This window comes from Thunnus maccoyii, chromosome 1 (assembly GCF_910596095.1).
Source record: "Thunnus maccoyii chromosome 1, fThuMac1.1, whole genome shotgun sequence".
Lineage (NCBI taxonomy): Eukaryota > Metazoa > Chordata > Actinopteri > Scombriformes > Scombridae > Thunnus > Thunnus maccoyii.
In genome coordinates, this window is record NC_056533.1 from 7,724,916 (window position 1) to 7,737,373 (window position 12,458).

Genomic DNA, 12,458 nt, shown 5'->3' on the forward strand with positions numbered 1-12,458 from the left:
TCCATTTAATGGACTGATAACATCCGAAGCAGGTGATTTGGTACATAAAGTCTAAATAGGTGAATGTGATGTTATCTTAAATTAATTATACTTTCTTAATCATCATTTATAATCCAATCATCCCTATCTAAATATGTGTTTTAGAGCATTTTTCCACCTTGAGGAACAGAAATCCCTATCAAATGCCATATCTATTCATGTTTCTTAATAATGCCCAAAAAAAGAACTACTGTACAGTAAGCTCACTGAGAAGCTGACAGACATTATTTGAACACGCAAAACTATAGTACCAAACCAGAGAGTAATTAATAAATCTGCAATAATAGAGTTTTTGGCCGCCTGGTATAATATGTCAATGTGTTTTCAAGATGCAAACATTGACAGATTATCAATTGTTAGGGTGAACTTAGCAAATAGTTTACAATTTAAACATCCAACAAATATGTAGCCAGGTTAAAAATACCACATATTTTAATAAAGTTTATGTTAAGATAAAGTTAATTAAGGTTGAAAGATACATCATAAATATGGTTAAGAACAGCTAATTCCTAAAAGATCAAAAAGTTCAGTGTAATAAATAAGTTTTAAAAATATACAGATGTATAGTTATAAATATTTTGTTTTATTTTGAAGAATTCATGGTCGTAAAAGGAAGTAGTATTACAGAGTAAGTTTAATACTGGTCATTCATTAGTTGAAGCGGGTGGGATCACTCACGTGTATGTAAAGAGCATAGACTGTATAAAAATATGGATGTAGTTACCGTGACGTCACCCGTTGGTTTCTGAAGAGCGGTTTTGAAGCTCAAAGCGCGCCACTCCGGCCGTCGCCATCTTGGCAGTGCGTGACGCTGCCTAACTCCCAGTCAATCAAAAATGGGAAAAGAGGCGGGCCGATTGGCTGAAACAAACCACCTAGCGGCTGGCGGACCTGTCACTCAAAGCAGCCATGTCCTTCATTATTCATAACGTTACGGCTTAATAAAACTTAAACGGGTGAGTTATAAAAACATTAACCCCTGGACAGTTGTCATGAACTGAGAAATTAGCTATAGAGATCAAAACCGTTTTTTGTACCAAGCTGTAGACACGTTTATTTCTGCTGTAAAGTTGGGCATTTTAACATGGGCGTCTATGGGGATTGACCTATTTTTATAGTCTATGGGATTGACTCGCTTTTGGAACCAGCCTCAAGTGGCCATTCAAGGAACTGCCATTTTTGGCACTTCGGCATTGGCTTCATTTTACAGCCCCAGAGGTTGCCGCTTGATGAGGAGACGGGCAGCGAGAGGAAGTAGAGTGTGGGTGAAATTGTGTAAACGTGACGAACTGAGTAGCGATGTGTGCGCAGTGTTTACAAACAAATGTGTAGCTTGTGTCTGAGATTATCTACCCGACAGTTTATGTCAGGATACTCATGCTACATATTTTCTACGAGCAACTGAAGACACTTCTACTCGAAGTTTGTTGTACAGTTGTTCAAGTTTGTTTGTTATTAGCTCATTAGCCGAACGTGTGTTTGTTAGCATTCATTAGCAAAGTGAATGGACTCATAGCCACTATAACTAACACACGAGTGATTTATTAGCATTCATTAGCACAGTGAATGGATTTATAGCCACTGTGTAGCTAACCCAGCTTATGCTAAAGGCTTTAGTTAATCGTTTTCGACGTGGAAACCCTGAGGATTTATCGGACAGTGCGATGAGCTATTAAGTCATCGCTCAGAGATACTTTTCACTACATGGGCCGGACCCGCTATCTTGAGACTTCAGCGTGTATCCTGTTCCTTCCCGGAGACCGAGGCTGGTATAAACTGCACCCTGTTCCTTCCCGGAGACCGAGGCTGGTGTAAACTGCATCCTGTTCCTTCCCGGAGACCGAGGCTGGTATAAACTGCTGATTGGAGTCAGACTTCATGACCAAGGTACCACATTTTATTTTGTTGCTCTTTGAGTGAAGCGGCCAAATAGCTTTGGGCCTCTCCGTTCACAAGCATCAGGCCCTGCAACGGGGTTATTTTATTTATTTTAATACCTGTTGGCTTGTGTGTGGCGTGTGTGCTTGGTGAATGTGGGCCCATAAACTTTGGTATAAATTTAAACCCAGAGTTAATCTAAATTTCACTTTGAGTGCCTTGTTTTACATTTGAAGAGAGTCATCGCCATAACTCAGTTATTGAAAGAGGCTAAATATTATTTCATTGTTTTTATATGGGAAATTTGCAAAAGTAAAAAAGAGAAGTTCATTATTTCTTAAACTAATTCCAGTGTGATGTTTGGTTATTTCTTTAACTAGAGGTATTTAACAGTGGATATTAGTGGCAGTTTTGTTTAAAGGAGTGATACACCTATTTCATTGCAGTAGTCTAATTCATCAGGTAGATTACAGTACATCTTGAATACAAGGGTTAAATGAAAGTGAGCCTAATAAGTGTAATACAGTTCATTAGCAGTGAATAAAGGAACCCAAGACAAATACCAAAGTATATAAAAATAAAAGAGAAACAGAGTAACATCTAAGTATTATTTATTGTACATTAAGTTAGTTGATTTTAAGAACTCAAGGCCCTTCCCTGATTAGACCAGGGAAAATACATGAATATTTAGTATTTAGTTGAAATGGTGTTTCTGGCACTCAGATGAATGTAAGTATAATATTTACTCTCATTTTAGCTCAGTTTTGGGTCTCCACTAACTCCTGAGGGAAATATCTGCCTCTTTAACTGCTAAATGCTCCACTATGTTTACCAGCCAGTCCCATTTTTTTCTGTCTATCATTTGGGCTGAAAATGAGGTTTTAGAGACCAGTGAAACTGAATCTGAACAGTACAGTTGCAAGGCCGTAAAACAGAAACAATCAGCTGAAAGGTGCTAAAAAAACTCTGTAGAGCTGCAGAGTCGGGTGATAGATCTCTCTGAGTTTGTCACTACAAGTGACACCTTTCATATGCAAGTAGCCATGTGATTCATGGTTAATATAAAAATATTAACAATCTCAGGAGTTGCTTAACAGCTCTGTAATGTAGGCAAGTGAAGGCAGATGAAGCCATCCCTCATCGAGAGCATGTCTCAGGATTACATCCCCTCTTGCTGGGAAGCATTTAAATTCTCCTTTCGGCACAGTGACACTTCAATCTTTCCCCTGTAATTACACATTATTAATGTTATGTAATTTGGCAAGACAGAACCTTGGACGCAGTGACACAGTTATTGACATTAGCTGGTGATGCTTCTTTCCTATGGCTTCAATGAAAAGGCCGTGCCTAATTATGGTCCGATTAGGGTTTTTATCTCTGAGGCTGAGTGTGGTTCTGCTGACAGCACATGGACGCAGCTCCGCACTCTGTTTCCAGAGCCAGGAAGCTCAATATTTTCATCATGTTAGACTATATTAGAGCTTGTAATCTTAGTAAAGTAATGCATCATCTATTCAGTGGTTGTTGGACAGTATCAGTCTGTAGATACATAATTTTCAAATGTCCTCTCTCATTTTATCATCTGACAACTGAGGAATACTCAACACATGATTGATGTCTGCACAGTGAAAGTGGAATGGCTTGTAAAGGCTTCAGAAGCGTTGGCCTTTATTCATCCAGAGAAACAAAGACACAAGTTTTATCACCTTTAAAGAAAGAAAGCAGAAACTGGAAAATGCTCACCATCTTCAGAGAGCAATAAATAGCAGAGTGAAAGATGACATTCTGAGATGTCATTTCTATCAGTAATGGCTTGGTAGCGCTGACATGTTAGCTCTCTATTGTAAGGTAATTGAGGTATTATTACATTGTGAAATTGGGTCACTTTTATCCTGGGAGGAAATAGGCAACAAGACAGCAAAACTTTATTTCACAGAGATTGCCATCAAAAGCACATAGAGCTTTGGAGAGATGATCGATACCCCGAATCAGAAGTAGTGACTGTGGGTCGTGACCTCTGAGATTATTTCAAAAACCCTGTGGTTTCTTTGTGACCTTTTGTAATATATCATTTTGTCATACAGTTTTCTTGCATTTTATTTTTATGGGTTGGAACTGTTTCTTTTTTTTTTTGTTTGTTTTGTTTTTTATACTGAAGTCACACTTTTGTGCCAATAATGACTGTCTATTATTCTGATCATTTTCAGAATCAGGTCAAAAATTGCTTCATCCAAAATCATATTCAGACCAGACAAAAACATGTGCACCTGAATAGTAGAGTAAGATGTCTTTAAATAGAGATAGAAATTTCCAAAAACATTTCAGAAAAAAATATCTAATCAGATAATATAGGCGCAACTTCAGTGCTCTGCCTCATCAGTTTTAAAGGATATTTTCGTTAATTCTTATTCTGAAATTATTTTATGGCATATTTTGTTTTCATTCGATAGCTGAAAGTGCAACTGCTGTTGGGGTTATGTGGTATGTGTGTTCACTGGTAGGATACCAGGGCAGTATTAACAAAACTCCAGCTCAGTGAAAACTTATTCGGAGAAGAAAATGAAGGTGAACACTGAATTGATGACCCAAACTGTCTGCTGTAAACACCCATCGCAGTTTACAGACCAACTTCCTGTTTAAACTTTGACCTACTGTACTCACTGTAGTTGTGTGAGCATGTTTTCCTTTACGATGAGGCATCATTACTGACATTTAGGATGCACAAACTTTTGGGTTTTATCTCCCAATAAAATGGAGCCTCACAGTAGTACAGGCAGGCACAGAAGTCATTTTATGGTCACATGTTCTATACACCCACCAATCATGTATATCTACGAGAGGCAGATCATCTATACTGTAGGTAGGTTCAGTCTGCATACAATAATGCTGAGTTCTGTCCTCGCTGCTACACTGCTGCAGGCCTCAGAAATTTGCTTCAGATATTTGTCCTGTCTGAAGTGGATTAAATAATCTGGCTAAACTGTCAATTTGTTTAAAACCTGGTTGATCACGTGAGCACTTTGTTGTAGCAAGGTCACCATGCTTCCAGATCTTAGCAATTCCTTTGGTAAGTACAATGTTATCATAACTGATGTAAATAACGGGCAAAATTCTGAAAATACAACCCTAGTAGTAATAAACCAGAGTTACACTTTAACTGCAGTGACCTTCCTCAGTATTTTGGAAAGTCTACACTTCTTTACTTTGGCTCTGTCTTGCTTTGGCTGCAGGATGACCCATTGGCAACCATATTAAATACACACTGAATGTTACACAGCTATTTTATTTTTAGTTACATGCGTTTGGATGAACAGTTGTTCAGCTAATATGAAGCCAAGGTTATAATTTTTGTTTTCAAAAAGTTACTAATGAGATACCATATTTAATGCATTTGTTTTTATGTCAACTGGTGTAGTATGATGACTTACAATTACTTCTACATTACTGTGGCTCTCTCTGTGGTGAGCTTGCTGGACCTGGACTGTAAAACCCTTTTGTTTACTGAACATTTCCAAGCAAGATTGAAAAGCAAAAGCTGTACCCAAGAGTGAACATCCAAGGATAACTCAGATCTTAAGGTTGCACCTCCACAGAAATAAATATGCTTATTGCTGCCAAAACATGTCTTTGAGCAACTATTGCAAGGAGATATACGTGTCAAAGTAAAACATCAAGGGTTATACAATGGAATGGAAAAAGCTGATCCTGGGATATGTCAAAGGTTATCCATATATCTTTTAAAAGCAGCAATGCACTGTCATTTCCAACCCCTTGTGGGCTAGGAAACAACATATCATCTAACCCTTGAGAGCGTCTAAACATGCCTGTGCACTGCAAGGCCAGGGTGGCATGAAATCAGCCACTCTATGTGTAAATGGACTGTTGGATTCACAGGTGACTGGACACTGCTGTCATTTTGAGAGAGAAAAAAAAAATCGAAACCATCTCAACCAATTGACAGACTCAAAACAGAAGTACTTATGTGGCTTTGTCTCTGCACATTTTTTCATGGACAATTCCAGCAGCGTGTCCTTAAAGTTCAAATAATTTACTGAGCAGAAAATGCAGCATGTGTGGTGTGAAAAGCATGGATATGAGTATATGTACCTTTATTACAGCCAGTGTTTCTAAGCTATTGCAACATGTAAGCAAGGATAATTCAATAGTATGCAGTGTATACACAATACAGGATGTACAGTAGATGCTGAGGTGAATATGACTGCCTTTGAAAACAAATTCAACCTCTTGGAATTTTAAATTGTGGCTTTTTAAAAATTCATGTTATTACAAGTCATGGTAAGGTATTTAACTTTCATTGTGCAAGACATTTTTACATTGCATTGAAATGCTGGATGCATATTCAGGGCACATTAAACTACTCAGAAAATCAAATATTAAACCATATGACTCAAATTAGGCTTGAATCTGTGCCTGGAGAAAAAATTCAGACAAAAACAAACCCACTCCAACTGTAACTTAATATACTGAAATCTAATAAAGGAAAATACAAATACCTTAATCTGTGCCCCCTCAAAAAGCTTGTTTTTTATAGTAATTTTGTCAGCAATTTATGTCATAGTGTCAGTAGTATCTGCTAGTGGAAGTATTTTCTTTAAAAATATGAGGCTACAAAATGTTTAGTTCGAAACTTTTGTGTGTACAAGGACAGCAGACAGGCCAGTGGAATAAAATGATATGTTCAGTATAAAGGCACATTGGTGAGGGCGAGGCCAATGGTTTTGCAATATCATGATCCGCTCTCTATTTGAAATTTCACTCTGAACGTGATCAGACCTTCAGTTGATGTAGGAGTTGTGGCCCACAGTTTAGGTTCATATTTTTCAAATGGTAAATGGACTGCACTTGTATAGCGCCTTTCTAGTCTTCTCACCACTCAAAGCGCTTTTACGCTACGAATCACATTCACCCATTCGCACACATTCATACGCTGAATGGGTACAGGGGCTCCATGCAAGGTCCCAACCTGCCCATCAGAGGAAATCTAATCATTCACACACTGATGGCACAGCCATCAGAAGCAATTTGGGGTTAAGTATCTTGCCCAAGGACACATCGACATGCGGACTGGAGGAGCCAGGAATTGAACCGCCGATCATCCGATTAGTGGACGACCCGCGCTACCACCTGAGCCACAGCCGCCCTCAAGTATGTCTTAAAACAGTGCTTACATGCCCACATGTTCATGAAAGGGTTTTTTGATCTACATAATCATTCCTTCTGTCCATACTGACTGTGAGGAGATCCCTTCCTAAAGCAATTTCAAAGTAAGCGATGGGGGGAAAAAATCCATGGCCCTCATTCTGTGTAAAAATGCATTCTGGTGTTCAACAGCAATCTGTGTTTGACAAACCAAGTGGGTATATTCCTTTGTGTTACTGTGCCTCTGCCGTGGCTTAGCAAGGAAACTGTCAAGGAAACACAAAGTGGGAATTTCATTTTAAAATCATTGTAACTTCAGAGATATTTGTCTAACCCAGACCACAGAGGCCTCATATTACATTGAGCTGAACTTTAAAATACATTTTTACACAGTGTGAACACTGTGAATTTTCTCCCCTATGACATACATTGAAATTATTTTAGGAAGGGATCTTTTTGTAGCCAGTATGGACTGCAACAACATTGACCAATAACCCTTATGACCAATAACTTATCTGGTGTTTAGTACTGTTACCTTGCCAAGATCATGGCTTTTAACTGTGATTGGAGACCTCTAGTTCTAAGTTAATATAGCCTGGCTCTAAACATAGTTGGTAATGTTAACAATGTGTTTACAGATGCCAGCAGAAATACTTCAGTAGGCAAGGCTGTGACTATGTACTGGTACTTTCCACAGACAAACAAACCGTGGTAGAGTCTCTCGTAGGAAGCACACTATGACTGGTTGCCTCGGAGTACCAGTACCACGACCACACATGCTTTTTGGAGGGATTATAGTGAGTCAGTGTCCACCATGTCCTCGAACACCATGTAGCCATGAGGTCATGCCCCACACAAACGCCCCCCAACCACTTACCTCCCCACTCTTCTGTTGCATGTGTATTTGCCCTTTAAGAAACTTGAAAAATACAGAAGAACCAGAAAAACTGACTCTTGATGTAGAAGTCACAGCACCTTGAAGGACCATTGTGTCTTCACAATGGGCCATTTCCTATATAGACTTACAGCTGACAGTGGAATGAATGAAGTCCCGTTAAACTCTCAAGGGAGCAAAAAATTCACTCTAGTAGCAGCAGGGAGCCATTTACTGAGAGGGATCAAGTGATTTCTCAATTCTAACAGTTACATAAAATGACATTTTGCCAGAAAAGGACCACTGAGAACCAGTTGCATCAATAACAAAATTTGGTTAGTACAGCAAACTTTTACTGTACATTTTATTGTAGAAAACATGCAATGTCCATGAATAAATGGACACTGAAATTCCACTCACAATTATGTTTCTTAATCAGATTATATGAAAAATAAAAAGCCAGTGATGTGAAACAGGACAGGATGGATAATAGAGTAGACTGTGCCTGTATTCTAAGTGACTGCATGTTTATAGTCTATGAATTCAAGTGCCCCCTCCTCTCTTATCGCTCCTGCCTACAGGCTTCTAAACATAGTTCATTTATGCTGGAGTCTGTCAGTCAGTGCTATGGTGTGGGCACTTCTCCTGCAGGAATGAAAAATTTTTAAAAAAACATCTTTTGGTGAGTTCTGAAATTTAAACATCAGCCTGCTGTTAGTATAGGCCAAACACGGTCAAACATCCAATAAAGGAGTGTAAAAATTGACAGATGAAGTGATACCAACATGATATAGTCCTTCAATGTAATATGAAGTCTTAGATAGTTCAAAAATAGATGTCCATGATTATATTTTTACATTAAGTGCAGCAGAAACCTTATACATAAGCAAGGACACATTTGTGCAACAAAACACATCAACTGCCGGAAATTGATACTAGACTTTGATTGCTATCGAATTTTCTATGCTTTTAAATGGTTGGTAAAAACAGGATAGTCCATCATTGAGGAGCTTCATGTGCAGCCTTTGATATTTGCTCTTTGATATTGACCACACAATCAATAGAGCTTTCCTACTATCAGAGCTGGTAATATTACTCGATTTTCACAGTTAGGTAATATTAGTCCCCTAAGAGCCTACCTATTGATCTGACCACACACAGCCTTTTTACTATCAGGAACACTTCCTGGGATCCAGTATGGAAACTATGCTACTGTCCAGTTAGTGAGGCAGCAGCAAAAAGCCTGGTTTTCATCTTCAGAAAATGTCTTTCTTATTATCTCATAGTATCTGTTATTTGCCAAAAGTAATTAAGGCTGGGCTGAAATCAAGGCAGGAAAATGTTAATCATGGAAAGACAATTAACTATAGTTGACTGAGATATAGTAATTAAGAGTCTGTTTGAATGAACACCAAAGTTAATATAATACACCCAATTTGTACATAAATGATGGGCACTGATGTGTTGGCTGCCTCATATCTAATGTACTGCAATAATGTCTACACATCTGTGTCACTGTTCTACTGTACGTTTGTGTGACATTATGCAACCTTATCTGTGAAGTGAAGTTTTGTGAACATTAGCACCATGGAGGAATGTTTTCATGAGTGGGTCCAGGTTTTGTTTGTATCATACACACACACCAGGACGCACATGGGCAACGTGAGTCACAGTCTACAGCTGTTTCATGCTAGTCTGCTGATCAACAGTTGGTGGCAATCATGCACAAAGAAATGTAAGTATGCCATCAAAGGCAGTGAAAAAGAAGACTGCTAGTAAGTAAACATGACTATAAACAATGCAGGATTTACGATATTTTTAAAAATCAGATTTGGAAATATTTTATGAGGAAGGAAAGGCATCTAACACATTTGTGTTGTATTTTGGTGGGTAACACTGAATGCAATCATAACTTTTGTTGGTTTAAAGGGGACATATTGTGTATATTTCCAGGTCTATATTTATATTCTGAGCCTCTACTGGAATATCTTTGCATGATTTGTACTTCAAAAAATTCCTTTTTTATCTCATACTGACCCTTTACACAGCCCCGTAGTTCAGCCTCTTTTTGAAACAGGCCGTTTTAGCTCCTTTGTCTTTAAGATCCCCTTCCGATGGGCCCACTCTGTTCATCCATATGTGTTTGAGCCTAAATCCGATCCAAAATATGAGTGAACAACACAACCAACACATGAAAACCCTTAGCAAGAACTTTAACAACCAAGGCTACTGAATGGACAGCTGTTTATGGGCATGTGCTGACATCAGCTGGTTGGCAAGGTAGAAAAAGACTTTGCAAACAAAGCATTCAGGGCAGATTGAATTTGGACTTACAGTGAGCATTTCTACATACGTTCCCCTCAGGTTTTGGAACTTTTACCATATTTAGCATGTGTCATCATAACAGTAATAACAGAAAACCAGAAAAGCATGATATGTCTCATTTAAAGAAACTCCAAAGGGCACCTTTAAAGTGAAAACAATTAACATGATTTTCATGCAAGTTAATGTCACTCCCTTCTTCTCCCTGCTAACTCATACCGTGTAGTAATAATTCAACCTGGTGGCCAGTTCATGACAGGTAATACTGTACATTTGCTGTTCTAAATACTTGTTGCTCTTTACCAGGAAAATTCTCTGATATATGATAAGTAATGCATTTCATAAAGAAAATAAAAACCAACACAGGACAAAGTAAAAATGAAAAAAACACAACAGGGTAGTGGCATTTTATAATTCCATTAGTTAGACATGGACAGAGAGAAACCATACACATTTATCTTTGTTTGCTGTTTGTTCCTTCTCTTTTCACTTTTACTTATCCTATACAGTCAGTCTCCTGTTTATACAAAGATCACTTTCAGTTCAAGATACTGTATAACTGCAAAGTTGGAGTGAGAGAATTTTTGTTTGCTTAAAACACCAAAGTGACTTAGCAGCAGTGCTTCTGTGCCAAAGAGAATCACTGAACTAAATATTTACCACCACCAACAGAGCTGGATTTATGTTGTTTCTGCTTCGCTCCATCTGTTGTATGTCTGCTAGCAGTTATGCATGGATTTCCACAAGTGAGTGGGTGAGGTTTCTCCTTTTCAAAAAAGTATATAATTTCTGTAAAGATTCCAGTAACACCATCCAACTTTGTGTAAGAAAAGGCTAAGCCTCCAGAATGGACCAAATCAAACAAAATAAGTTTTGCTGTAATCTGTCTGAAACTTGATGTGCTTCTACTCCTGTTTACTGAGGCAGAATGGAAAACTTACTGACTCACTAACTTACTGAAAAAATACAGTGTTAATTGTTGATTTGCAGTTGTGGCAACCTAACAAGAAATGATAGAAAAGGAAATGTAGAACAGAGCCATAGCCAGGTCATACTGAGGCCATGAGTCCAAGTTCCCCCAATACACCCCCTATATCTTATTTATTCAGCCAACTCGTCAATTGTACTTTCTGTAAAATATCCCTCCCAAAGTGAAGTTCTAAATGATGTTTCAAAATTCTCCAGAATTGCTTTCCTGGTAGTGTGGAGGAGTAATGCTGAAACCTTTATAGGGCTAGATATTGATCCTCCTTATTTCTATAGTAATGAGTATCAAAAAGGGTCATGTGTGGAAAGCTGGTATTGAATGCTTGGTCACATTCTTTCTTAACCTTGTTTTCTTATTTTTTGACTCTTTGAGACTGGATATCTCCTCATTTAAATCAGCAATTTTTTCTAACTTTAGACTATATTTTCTTTAGCCTTTTATCTAACACTGATGTACTGAGCAGCATTTTTTTAATGGAAAAAAGGTCATAACCAGCCCTAGTTCTTTCTTAAAAATAGTCAAATTTATGATACTATGTATGACCATGTTGGAATCTGTAAATCAACCATGATGTATCAATTCCACCAAGGTTGATGAAAAAGCACAAATTCCCAGATTAAAAAAAAAATAATAATAATAATAACACTAAAGCCCAAATGGAGAGCTGACAGCATAGAATTGGTAAAGGTAAGCACCTACTGAATGTCATGTAGTTAAATGTATGCTGGGGAGTTTTTGACCAATAGTGGCGCTATGGAGCAAAGTTTTAATTAACGGGTACACTCCTGTCAACTACAGGACACGATAATGCAAATGCGCAATGCGTGTAAGCCATAAAACACAAAGAAAAAGAAAACAAACCAATGAAACATCTTGAACAGACTGACAAATGGCTGGAAATGTTTTATCACTTTCTGGCTAGGACTGCACATCATTGTTTGCCCAGTGTGCTGGTAAATGAATCTGGCATTTAACGTAAAGATTGTCCATGATTAAGACAGGGCTAAATGTCATCCCTCAGGTTAGTGTTTGAATATTTACACTTGTGACATATGTACATTTGACTTTTTTTCACACATATATTATAATTTTTAATTTAAATGTTTAATTTCCTAATTTAATTTAACTTTATCTTGAATTTTCATCCTTTATATTTTCTCATTTTCACATTAGTCCTTTAGCACAACCTCGGGAGCA

General features: G+C 37.9%; 1 long non-coding RNA gene across 1 annotated transcript in view; it reads left to right on the plus strand.

Annotated features, from left to right (window-relative positions):
* The first annotated feature begins 1,209 nt into the window (after positions 1 to 1,209).
* LOC121900977 overlaps positions 1,210 to 12,458 on the plus strand; it is a 38,980-nt gene continuing 27,731 nt past the window's right edge. Inside the window, exon 1 of the long non-coding RNA XR_006097153.1 lies at positions 1,210 to 1,926. This is a non-coding gene — a long non-coding RNA (uncharacterized LOC121900977). The remainder of the gene's footprint in view (positions 1,927 to 12,458) is intronic.